The 12,412-nt window shown below is 39.4% G+C and overlaps 1 long non-coding RNA gene across 1 annotated transcript in view; it reads left to right on the forward strand.

The window, feature by feature from the left end:
* Positions 1-207: 207 nt before the first annotated feature.
* The window catches only part of LOC308185347, a 35,319-nt gene continuing 23,114 nt past the window's right edge, over positions 208-12,412 (forward strand). The window contains exon 1 of the long non-coding RNA XR_013943314.1: positions 208-424. This is a non-coding gene — a long non-coding RNA (uncharacterized lncRNA). The remainder of the gene's footprint in view (positions 425-12,412) is intronic.

The following is a 12,412-nucleotide window of genomic DNA, read 5'->3' on the forward strand; positions in this document are numbered from 1 at the left end:
TTATTTATTTATTTATTATATTGCCTGATCTTGTTTTGCTGTCAGTATTGTTGGTATTCCTTGCTGTGTTACTGTAACAAAACAGCTTTATAGTCATCCATCATTGCTGTTGATCCCGTTCAAAACATATGAAATGTCTCTGTGAAAGCCTGAGAACTCTGTGTGAATGTATTGGGTTTACGTTGCAAGGTTTTGGTAGCAGGAGGCTGCAGGAGTGGCCTCTGTGAGAAGGATCCAGAAGCTGCCCCATGTTACATACGGGCCAGTTTCAAACAGCTCCAAAATGGACTCGCCGCTGCCCAGAGATGAGCCAATAAGCCATGTTGTTTGTGCCTTTGGGAGAGCAGATTTAAGAAAGGGGAAAAGAATGCCGGGCAACAGCAGCTGGGAGAGAGGAGTGAGAAGCAGCCCTGCAGCCCCCCAGGTGAGTGCAGCAGGAGGGCAGGAGGTGCTCCAGGCAGGCAGCAGCAGTTCCCCTGCGGCCTGTGCAGGGACAGGCCCCTGGTGGAGCAGGCTGTCCCCCTGCAGCCCATGGGTCCCACACGGAGCAGATCTCCACGCTGCAGTCCCCCCGTGGCGGAGCCCCTGGTGGAGCAGGTGGACGTGGCCTGGAGGAGGCTGCGGCCCATGGAGAGCCCCCGCAGGAGCAGGCCCCGGGCCGGAGCTGCAGCCCGTGGAGAGGAGCCCACGCAGGAGCAGGGGGTCTGGGGGGAGCTGCCGCCCACCCGGGGGGGACCCGTGCTGGAGCAGTTTGCTCCTGGGGGATGGATGGACCCCGTGGTACGGAGCCATGTGGGAGCAGTTCTTGAAGAGCTGCTGCTTGTGGGCAGCCCCTCCAGGCTCAGTTCGGGAAGGAGGCATCCCGTGGGAGGGACCCCACGGGGAGCAGGGGCAGGGAGTGACCGTGAGGGAGCGGTGGAGATAAAACACTATAGACTGACTGAAGCCCCCATTCCCTGTTCCCCAGCGCTGTTTGGGGGGAGGAGGCAGAAGAGGGTGGATGGGGGGAAGGTGTTTTGTTTGTTTGTTTGTTTCTCCCTCCTCTAGTTTGTTAGTAATACGTAATTATTTTTCTCTAATTCTTTCTTTGAGCCCTTTTCATCATACTTTCTCCCCCTTTCTTTTTGAGGAAGGTGAGTGAGAGAGTGGTTGTGGTGGAGCTCAGCTGCCCAGCTGAGTAAAACCACCAGAGTGAACAAACAGATTATATTTCCTTTAGGTACCACTTAGCACATGTATTTGTATATTCTGGAAACAGCTTTTTTTTTTTTTTTTTTTTTTTTTAAGTTTCTGTTAAAGAAAGAAGGTGAGAGAGACACTTCTTACTCTTTTGAATTTTTCTCTGGTGATCCTGTATTTCTCAGCACTAAATGGCAATTAAAACCTTCTTACCCGTGTAACTGACTGATCATAATGCTTCCTAGATTATTATTCACATTATGTGCTGTCTCTCTATTAACCTACAGATAGAAGGACAGTCTGGCTCTTACCAGTAGTCACATCTGAATTAGTGGGTAGCAGCTGGAAAACTAGATTTCCAGGGCTGTGCTCATTGTGACAAATAATGAGTACTGTTCTTGTAATCTTTTCAATTTTTTGATATGTTTTTATGAAATATTTGAATATTCAGCAAAGTGCCTGCTGTATTCTATACACAATATTGATCTTTACTGAGGCTTTTTAGACTTGACTGGATATTCCAATGCTCCTTAATTCCTGCTGGAAGTACAGCTGTGGGATAACGTAGCTCCTAGTTTTGTGGCACACCTTACAGGTTTAGCAGAAAGAGTTGCAGATATGCTGCAGGGTTCCTGTTTCTCTGTGGCAAACTCCTTCCAAGAGAGAAGCAGCTTTGTTCAATTAGGACTTTGGAAACCTAGCTTCATTATGTCTTTAGTCTTTGGTATACAGTTAGTAGCTGGTATATCTTTAGCATTTTAGCATTAGGTTGGATACTAATTTAAACGCCTTTGTTTATGTGAGTTTGTTTGTCATGGTTTGACCCCAGCAGGCAGCTTAGCCCCACACAGATGTTTACTGACTCCTCCCCACTGGTAAAAGTGAGAAAACTCACAGCTTGAGATACAGACAGTTTAACAGGTAAAGTTAAAACAACACACACAACCAATGCAAAACAAGGAATCCATTTGCTGCTTCCCATTGGCAGGCAGGTGTCAGCCACTCCCAGGGCTCATCATGCGTAACAGTTTATTTGGAAGACAAACACAATCACTCCATCCCTGCTTCATCCTTCTTTATCCCAGCTTTTTATGCTGACCATGACATCACATGATACGGGACATCCCTCTGGCCAGTCTGGGCCAGCTGTCCTGGTTGTGTCCCCTCCCAGCTCCTGGTGCACCCCCAGCCTCTCGCTGGCAGGGCAGCACCAGAAATTGAAAAGTTGTCTATGGGGTCTATGTGATCACTGTTCTGCAACAACTAAACACACTCGTGTTATCAGCATTATTCTCATCCTAAATCCAAACATAGCACCATACCAGCTACTGTGAAGAAAATTAACTCTATCCCAGCTAAAATCAGTACACACACACAATTAGTGACGATGTTATATTCCATTAGGACTTTCCCCAGTCCAGGCTGCCTGGGTACTAAACACAAAATTTTATCTTTGTTTCTAGTTAACTTGCTTTCCAGATGTCCCCTACACCATGTGTTTACTTGGTACTATGCTCTAGGAGTGGTTGCCTTTGTATTTTTTGTTTGTTTGTTTGTTTGTTTTTTCCCTCTGTTCTTCCCCTATTAATGTCTTTATCTTGACCCACAAGTTATCTTAGTTCTTCTCTTCCTGTTCTCTCTCCTTACATGCTGTGGGGGTGTGGAGCAAGCATCTCTCTGTGTGCTTAGCTGCTGGCCAGGGTCAATCCACCAAGAGCTGAAAATATACGAATAGTCATTAATATGTGAATGCACATATGTGTGTGTGCAATCTGTAAAAATCACAATCTTTGGCTCATTACTACTAGAGGCTCTTTACAGGGAGGAATCATAATACATTTGTAACAGAGAACAAAGGGATTGAATTAGAATCCCTGGACATGTCAATGCATCTTTCTCTGCCACTGAGAGGCATTTGACAAAAAATGGTGCTGATATTTCTAAAATCTAAGATGGGCCTCTCGCATATATACCCTGTCTAGCATCTTGAATTTATTTATGCAATGCAAGAGCTTATTTGCTGGAAATAAGTACAAAGTAAAGAACCAAAGAAACCAGACATTATTATTTCCAGGTGTGTGTGGATTAATTCCTGTAGGCAAATGATTTTTGACCTTTAGTAAATCTGATTAAATTAAAATGAAAATTCTACCTTCATCTTCATTGAACAAACTCAGCCGTTTTTATGTGCAATTTTCTGAATAAAGTTTAGTAATAGGTCAGACAAAGTCTGTTCCACCATTATGCAGATCTTATTTTAAATAATATTTTTACGTTATGTTTTTATCTCTAAATTTAATAAAAGGTTAAAATAATACATTAAAATACTGCGTAGTTGAAATCAGTCTATTAATATAGCTAGTTATTAAGAAAAAGCAGATCCACAAAAATGGAAAACCTCTATCCTACTTAATGGAGGTTGTCTTTTGCATTATATGGGGAGATTTTTCCTGAAAAGCCTCAGACCTGTTGTGGATCAGAGACAGAACATAAGTGTCCACTGCTATGAGCAGAGGGCAAGTCTAAGACACAACTGCACTTTGCCTGCAGTCCTTTAAAATGCACACTGGAGAAGTTACCAGACTACTGCTGTGATTGGTTACTTCACAGTGTTGCAATGACATTGAAAACTTTGCCTAAAGTAACAAGAGGCAGTGGAGAACACTATTTCTGATGATCTAGAGGGGAAAAGGGTAAAAGGGTAAGGAGAGGGTACAGAAAATAGATAGGAGTGACAGAACTGGAAACCAAAGCACATATTTGGAAATAGTTTTTTCATACATTGACAGAGACAGAACTATGCTACGAATCGAGGCTAATTACACAAAATAGACAAGTGACTTCTGAACAAAAATAGATTGAAAACAAGACTTTTACATGTTCTTGACAAGTGAAAATTTTATCTAAAGCTCTATCTCAGTAAAACTTCAAAATACTTCACTTCTTTTTTAGTAAATAAGGTTACATAGGACTGAGTGAGCAAAAGTATTTCAGTCAGCACTGCTGCTGATTTGGTTGTACAGCATTCAGAGACAGCTTATTCCATTTATTTTAAGTTTTCACTTGCTACTGAACTATCAAAGTGTTCAGTGGCTCATGTTGTCTTGGGGGAATTTCAGGTATGGTAGGCAGAAGAACCACACTGCTCAGTAGCATGAAATACAGAATTTGTTTAGTAACTGAGATGGACGCAGTGGATGAATAACAATTTCTGTTTGAAGGTATCTAGATACATACATGCTCTGTAGAAGTGACATTCACACTAGCCAAGGCCTCCAATACAGCTGTGCCCAGCAATGTGAACTGGCGTAACAGGATGCTTGCACCTTTTTTCTCTTTGTTTAAATTCAGTGTTACCTGAATCACTACCACTTTCTGATCTCCCACCCCCAAAAAATCTAAAACTCTTCTGAGCTTTGTGTTTCTCTCCAGCACATACCTAATTCTTTAAGAACAGAACAGATGTGGCCTCTCCCATAACAACTGCCTGCGCCTTATTTGTGTTCCCAAAAGATACCAGATTAATCTAATGAGAAGAGCAGAGCAGATATAATCAACATCTTTTTTTTTCCTTTTTTTTTTTTTTTTTCTGAATGAGACATTTGAGCAGACTTTACTCTGTGACATACATATAAAAGCTGGATTATATTTGTAGCTTTCTTATCATTCATTATCCTTGTTATTTTTTGTCTTATTCATTGATTCTCCTCTTCATTTCTGGCAGGTAAGCTTCTATATGCACATTTAAAACAGGTCAAATATTTTTCCAAAATTGCTTTACCAGATAAGTGATGCTTCATCATCATTGATGGGGATAAGGCAGGAGAACAAAAGAGCTGGAAAATGGCTATTGTAATGGTCTTGAGACTTTGCATCTGAAGAGAATTTCCTTTCCTATTCTGAATTCTCTCTGAGCTTTGCTTTCAAAAGGCAGGCTGTCTTTGCCATCAGAGCCATGAGAATAACATTTCCAGCAGGAGTCAAAATTGAGTGCCAAGGGTCTGCCTGAGTTCAAGCAGGCCTATTGTTGCTATCATGGCTAAGTATCCCAGTTACTGTAGTTGACGGAGCACAGCAGAGTCATACAGCTAGTCCTTGATCAGTGTTGTTGTTGACTCCCTAACATTGGATAATGGGTATCTGTTTACAGATAACTCACCCTGGGAGAATCTTTGGCCCATGCTGTCAATGCAGACCAAACTGTCCAGGCAGGAGCCACAGCAAGGTGTCTTGACTTTGTTAACACTTAGTTCTCTCCAAAAGGTGTTACAGACCAATAAAACATTAAAGATCCATCAGCAATTTCAAGTCTCAATGTACAGGTCAGGCAATAAGAGCAAGTTCTGATTTCACCCAGGTGTTTTATACTTCATCTTGACTAGAAGGAAAAGCAGGTTACAGATTCATTTGTGCTGAGCAAGCTGCTTCATCTGTTCTGATGGTCTTTGAAAACTCCTTAGTGGATAAGTAAGGTCATGATTGTTGTGTCAGTTCCAAGGAATGATGCTAACAGGATAAGTCAAGAGTTTGGAGAAGTCCTTCTTTTCTCATCTGTCTCTCCAATGATTCTCTGAGACACTCCTGCCTTTCAGTTCTGTCTTTCAAAGAAAAAATACCTTTACTCTTTTTTTCACTAGAGAGCTATTCAGTGATCTCTCCCAATGGTGGCAGTGAAATAATTTAATGACAATGGTAATAGCTTCAGACAGATTTTTCCACTGGAGACAGTGTTACATTAAGTGAAGAATTCCAGCAATACAGTGGAAAAGAGCATAAAGCAGATGAATAAAATAGCCATTAGTAACTGTGAAGCACTGATGATTTTACAGCAAATAATAAAATCCCTAGTGGTTATAGCATGCTGGAAATTTGGACATAGTGGACAAGATTTTTCTTCATTGATAACTATGATATATTCCAGCAATTATTTAATTGCTTAAGATTAAGCAATTGATTAAGATTGCTTAAGCAAAGGAAAAATAATTAAGCACATAAAACTATAATCCAAAAATACAATCTGCTTGAGAGAAAAATGAAGTAATTTTACCATTGCAACAAAAAAAGTTGAAAAAGTCAAAATTTGCATTGAAATATTTTCAAAATGCATGTCAAATTATTTCCTTGACTCACTCCCGATGTGTTTCTGTATTGATATATCCTGCATTTTATTTAAAGTGGGAAAATACATAATATTTTATGTCAGCATGAGATTTTTTCCCTTTTCCATTTGTCACTGAAGATTCTTACAAGTAAATAACAATATCTCAGTAATATCTTGTGTAAAGAAAAAAAAAATCAATAGCAGTTATAGTCGTCTACTTACAAGCCATAGGAACCTTGAAGCTATAACCTGACCATGTTTCAGGACTGAAACAAATTTTCTTTCAGTTAAATTGCAAAGAGGTTAATCTATCTGTTATTCTAGCCAGATTACTCAAAATATCTCCTCAGTGTATTCTTTAAATCTACTTACAGTTTTTCTCAAGATTATTTCAGACAACCTTTTAGACAACTGTAGAACTAGGCAAGCATGTGAAGGAAGGTAACTTTACATCTCCTGAATGGTGCAAAAGACCACTAACTTATTACTGACCTGAGGTGAGACATTCCTTGGCAGAATGCAGTTCTATGTGGTGATACTACCTGAAGTCTAAAAAGCCACGTGGCTGTATTAGTGCAGTGCAGAAAATCTTCCTGGGCTGTTTAGCTCCCCAGACTTTTGTTTTAGCTTTATCTCTGTCACTGCTAGCTCAAGGTTTCAGCAAGGCACCCCATTATGCACTGCAGATATTCTATGATATCTGATATTCTGTTGCAAGATTCTCCCATTAATCTTCTTCCAACTTTCTATTGAAAATTGTGTATGTAGTTCTTACGTAAATGTGTATGTAGTTATGTAAAAACAAGTATAAGAAAGTTGTTGATTGATGTTAAAAATGTGGAGGAGATAGCTGAAGAGAAAACAAAAAGTAATCTGGAATATAGACTTGTGTAGTTTGAAAGTGTTCTACAAATGACCTGCTGAGCCCTCTTTAATTTTTTCACTCACAAATATCTGTGTATTCCCCTTTTTTGCATATTATTTATAGGCAAAGTGGAAAGATACATTTCACTGCATGCCTAATTTGTCAGTATTTGGAGACACTTAGTCTTACTTCAATACTTTTTAAAGAAAATAAAAAATAAAAATTAAAATAAAAATTAAAAAAAAGAAAAATTAAAAATTAAAAAAAAAAGAAAAAATTTCAGATGATGTCTTCTAGCAAGCATATTTATGACCTGCTTCCAAAAGCAGTTCAAAGATTAAATTTAATGGAAATGTGCTGAAGAAATTTTGTTGTCATAAGAGAGGTCACATATTAATCCTGTTGCCCATGCAGAGCTACGGAGACGTTAGTGAATCTTCATACAGTCGACTATGGGTGTTGTATCTGATTTTTGTTTTAGCTCTGAGCGGCTTTACCTTTCAGGTTCAATATATATTTTTGATAACACTTACATGCCATAGGTCTTATTTATATTTTAGATACTTATTTCGGTTTCATTTTCCTGTTAGTTATTATTTAAAAGCATTTTATAACATACAATTATAATAATTATTTTATATATCATGTTATCAATGTTAACTTGGATCTTCTCTAGAGGACCAAAACGAAATGCTAATAGATTCAATAATAAAGCATTTTTCTCAGATTTTTTTAATGCAAGATTTATTATGACACATAGATGAAATTTGACATCAAGAGAATGCTCAAGTAGAGTACTAAATAAAGGCAGTATTCAAAGCCAATCACGGTAAATTTCAGAAAAGCAATTCACAAAAGGCAATTCTGATGGATAATTGTGTGATAGAAAAGGAAAAGCCTTGTATAAGATTTTTTTTTTACAAACTGAGACAGTAATTGATATGAATAATCTGCTGTTTGTAAAACAAAGACCTGTGGAAACATTGCTCTCTGAGACAGTTGTCAGTTGCACATAGAGCATTAAGCTAAAGCAACCAGGTGTTACCATAGGACCAAACGGTGGATCCTAAGAAATGTCATATGTTATAGTATTGACACAGGAAGCAAAATATCCCGGTTCATATTGCTACCTAGCCTAATAAATAAATAAATAAATAAATAAATAAATAAATAAATAAATAATGGTTACCCTTATTCAGTGCTCCAGAGAAGCAGGCCAGAGGTTCAAGTTTCCCTTTCAGATAGAACTAGATTCTAGTACTAGAATCTAATAAATGCACAGAAATAAAAATTTTGAAGAAAGAGAGAAATTAGGAAAATATTGATTCTGTCCTAGAACATTGACAGAGGGATTTTTGTTCCTGTTTCTCAAGCTTTTTTTCACTTTTAGCCATTGCATAAACTAATGTACACATTCTAGAGAGTTGGCTCTGGAAGCCCATTTCTTCCTCCTCTCAGCTGACTGCCATCAACACTATGACTATGCAAAGACTTCTCCTGTCTCAATTTTCATAATCCCAAAACCTTGGCTTGCCACAGATAGCTAAAGATGAAGGGGATGTATTCAGTCAGAACAACTCCAACCAGGTTTAGGGAGGTATGAGCAACAGTTTGGTCAATTCCCTGTAGTGTAAGAGTTACTGGTTCGGTCTCCTTGGACGGGGCTCAATACTGAGATATTCCAATTCCTAACAGAGCCCTCTGGTTTCTCATTTGTAAACTGAGAGAGAGCTATTTTCACCTGTCCATACCCTCAGCCACCTAGAAAAGTTGCAAAAGGAAACTTCCACTGGGAAACTGGACTGTATTCCGTATCAACTGGTCCTGAACATTTCCCAGTGGTTTCCTGCACCACAGTGGGAAAGACTGATTCTAGTACCCTGGACTGTCTTGTATAATCAGCAGGTAAAAGTTGTGTGGCTTCAGTGGATTGGATCACATTTTGCACATCTCCTGCTACTTTCATCATCATGGATAAGTTTGTGCTCCTCCAGACTTAGAGCCTAAAATTTCAATGATAAGTGCCCCGAATCAGTATTTAGATTAGATAAATTAGACACAATTCTGAACTATTAGTATTACATAATCTAGTATGTTGCAGAAATAATAGTGACATCACTAGTTGGTTAAGGTAGTCCTAAGCCACTGTAGAGACCATTATAGATATCTAAGAAGAATAAAGAAGGGAATACTTTTTTCCAACATTTTTATCAAATTCCTTTCTGAGTAGCATCAGTATAATATAATTTCCGTCATAGCTGGTGCTTAGACAAAATTCTGATTATATTTAGGGTCATGTGGTTTTAACATGTCAGTTAAAGATGGAAGCAGAAGCAACAAATGCTATGCACTGTATAGGGTGTGTTTCCTCCTCATTCATACTGTTAGTTTTACTCGCTGCGCACCATAGTGGAAGTAGTAGTGTGCATTTAGTTGAGTTAATAGGGGTGAAAGCATTCTGTGTGTGGCATGCTGTATTCTCCATAATGTTGCTTGTATTTATTTCATCGGTCATAAAATACTGTTAGCAGGCTTATATGGTTAAAACTAATGAGTCACTGATTCTCATCCAAGAAACCAATTAGCATGATGTGTTTTCTTCCAGTCTGCTGTTGTGATAAATTAATTAATATCTTCCACACCACAGGTCAGTAAAATTGTTACTAATATGTATCTGGCATTTAAGGAAATTTGTTCATCCAAATTATACTACCTTTTATTTCTGGCTTTCTAACATCACTTTAATAATATATAGCCACATCTCCTTAATGGACTTCTCTGTGCTGCAAGTATAAGCATTCATGATAATGAAAACCAAAAGAGAGAGAAAAGCAAACCTTCCAGTATTAATTCGTATTAACTAATACCCATTTTTTTCTGTTTTATTTCAAATTGCTGTTCTGAAAGATATAAACAATGGTAGAAGGTGTATTGCTTCCCAAGTGAAAATGTGATCAGTTGTGAAGTCAAAAATATGTTACATATAAAGTATGAAAAAAGAATAAAAACGAAGATTGTAAATACCAGTAGGCAAAATAAGCAGAAGATACTGTTAGATGATGATGATAGTAATAATAGTAACAGTAATAATAATAGTAATAATAATAATAGTAATAATTACAATAATGGATGTCTCTGGCAGGTATTACGGACCACTCTTTAAAGATACTTGTATCTTTATGTATGACTCAGTATAGATGTGACAGTTGTATGCCCAGTGGGATAAGGGTAACAAGTGTCAGTACATCAGCACCGCTGGATATTCTCCCATTCCAAAGGACATGTCAGTAAAGGCAGAAGAAAGAATCTTTTCCTTGGCTTTTCAGGCTTGTTCATTAAAGATTTTCTGCTCCATGTGAAGGAAAAAAAAAAAAAAAATTTGGGTATCTTCAGGTCAAAATTTGACTTATTTAAATTAAAGTTCGTTGCTTCTATGAAATCTTTAGGCTTGAGAGTAGTTACTGGGGAAAAATAATCTATAAGCCTTTTTCTTCTAAAGTCACGGCCAAGCTTGGGTAAGGCATGACTTGAAGCAGAAGACAGAAGATCTTGAGGTGATAGGTAGGTATCAAACATCCATGTGGATACCTTCTAGGATGGAACAGTGATTAGATAATCAAAGAGATTTCTTTAGTGGAAAGAGGCAAGGATAAAATGAATAAAGGAACTGAAGATGCAGCAATCATTATTTTTGCTTCTTTAACTCTTGATGTATGCTTAGTACATGTCTCTTGGATTCCCAACCTTTCATACTCCATGTTGCTTTCAGACAGTCAAATAGTGTTAGCAAACAGAATGGCTTTTTGCTATCTTTATCTCATGTACAGGTTGTTACCCTTTTGCTGTCATGCCGATTCCTTAAGACTATCTTTGTGGTCTTTCTATGGTCTATCTTTATGGAATGCATGCAGCCCTGTCTTGGGGTGAATGAAGAGAGAGTTGAGAGCTTATGGGTAAGGATTAAAGGGCAGGCTACCATGCTTGTTGTGGGTGTTTGCTAATGGCCACATGATCAGGAACAGGAGGTAGATAAAGCCTTCTTCAGACAGCTCCAAATAACGTCTCAGTCACAAGCCCTGGTTCCCATGGAGGACTTCACCTACCCTGATATCTGCTGGGAAGACCGCACAGAAAGACACAAACAGTCCAGAAGGTTCCTGCAGTGTATTGATGACAACTTTTTGACACAGGTGGTGGAGAAGCCACCAAGAAGTGTGCTGCTGGACCTTGTATTAACAAATGAGAAGGGACTGGTTAGAGATGTGAGGGTTGGGGGCAGCCTTCGCTGCAGTGACAGTGATATGGTGGAGTTCAGGATCTTGTGAGGAGGAAGCAGGGCAAAAAGTAGGATTGCAACTCTAGACTACAGGAGAGCAAATTTGGCCTCTTCAGGGATCTACCTGGAAGAATCTTATGTGTTATGGCCCTAGAAGAAAGGGAGGTCCAAGACAGCTGATCAGTATTCAAGCATCACTTCCTCCAAGCTCAAGATCGGTGCATCCCTATGAGTAAGAAGGCAAGCAAAGCGGCAGGAGACCTGCGTGGATGAACAGGGAGCTCCTAGTGTAGTTCAGACAGAAGAATTAAGTTTACAGCATGTGGAAAAAAGAGACAGGCCACTTGGGAGGAATATAGGGACACTGTCAGAGTATGCAGGGATGTGATAAGGAAGGCCAAGGCCCATTTGGAATTAAATCTGGCAAGGGAGGTCAAGGACAACAAGAAGAGCTTCTTCAAACACATGAGTTGAAAAAGGAAGACTGGGAAAAATGTAGTCCTGCTGCTGAATGGGGCGGGTGCCCTAGTGACAAAGGATACAAAGAAGGCAGATTTGCTGAATGCCTTTTTGTGTCAGTCTTTACTGCAAAGATCAGCCCTCAGGAATCTCAGACTCCAGAGACGAGAAGAAGTCTGGAGAAAGAAGGATTTTCCATTGGTCAAAGAGGATCGGGTCAGAGATCATTTAAACAAATTCAACATCCACAAATCCACAGGCCCCAATGGAATGCACCCATAGGTGCTGAGGGAGCTGGCCAGTGTTATTGCTAGGCCACTCTCCATCATCTTTGAAAGGTTGTGGAGCACAGGAGAGGTGCCTGAGTACTGGAAGAAAGCCAATGTCACTCCAGTCTCCAAAAAGGGCGAGAAGGAGGACCCAGGCAACTATAGGCCAGTCAGCCTCACCTCCATCCCTGGAAAGCTGATGGAACAGCTCATCCTGGAGGTCATCTCCAGGCATGTGGAGGAAAAGAAGGTGATCAGGAATA

Source organism: Anser brachyrhynchus (genome assembly GCF_964034855.1).
Source record: "Anser brachyrhynchus genome assembly, chromosome: Z".
In the NCBI taxonomy this organism is placed as follows: domain Eukaryota; kingdom Metazoa; phylum Chordata; class Aves; order Anseriformes; family Anatidae; genus Anser; species Anser brachyrhynchus.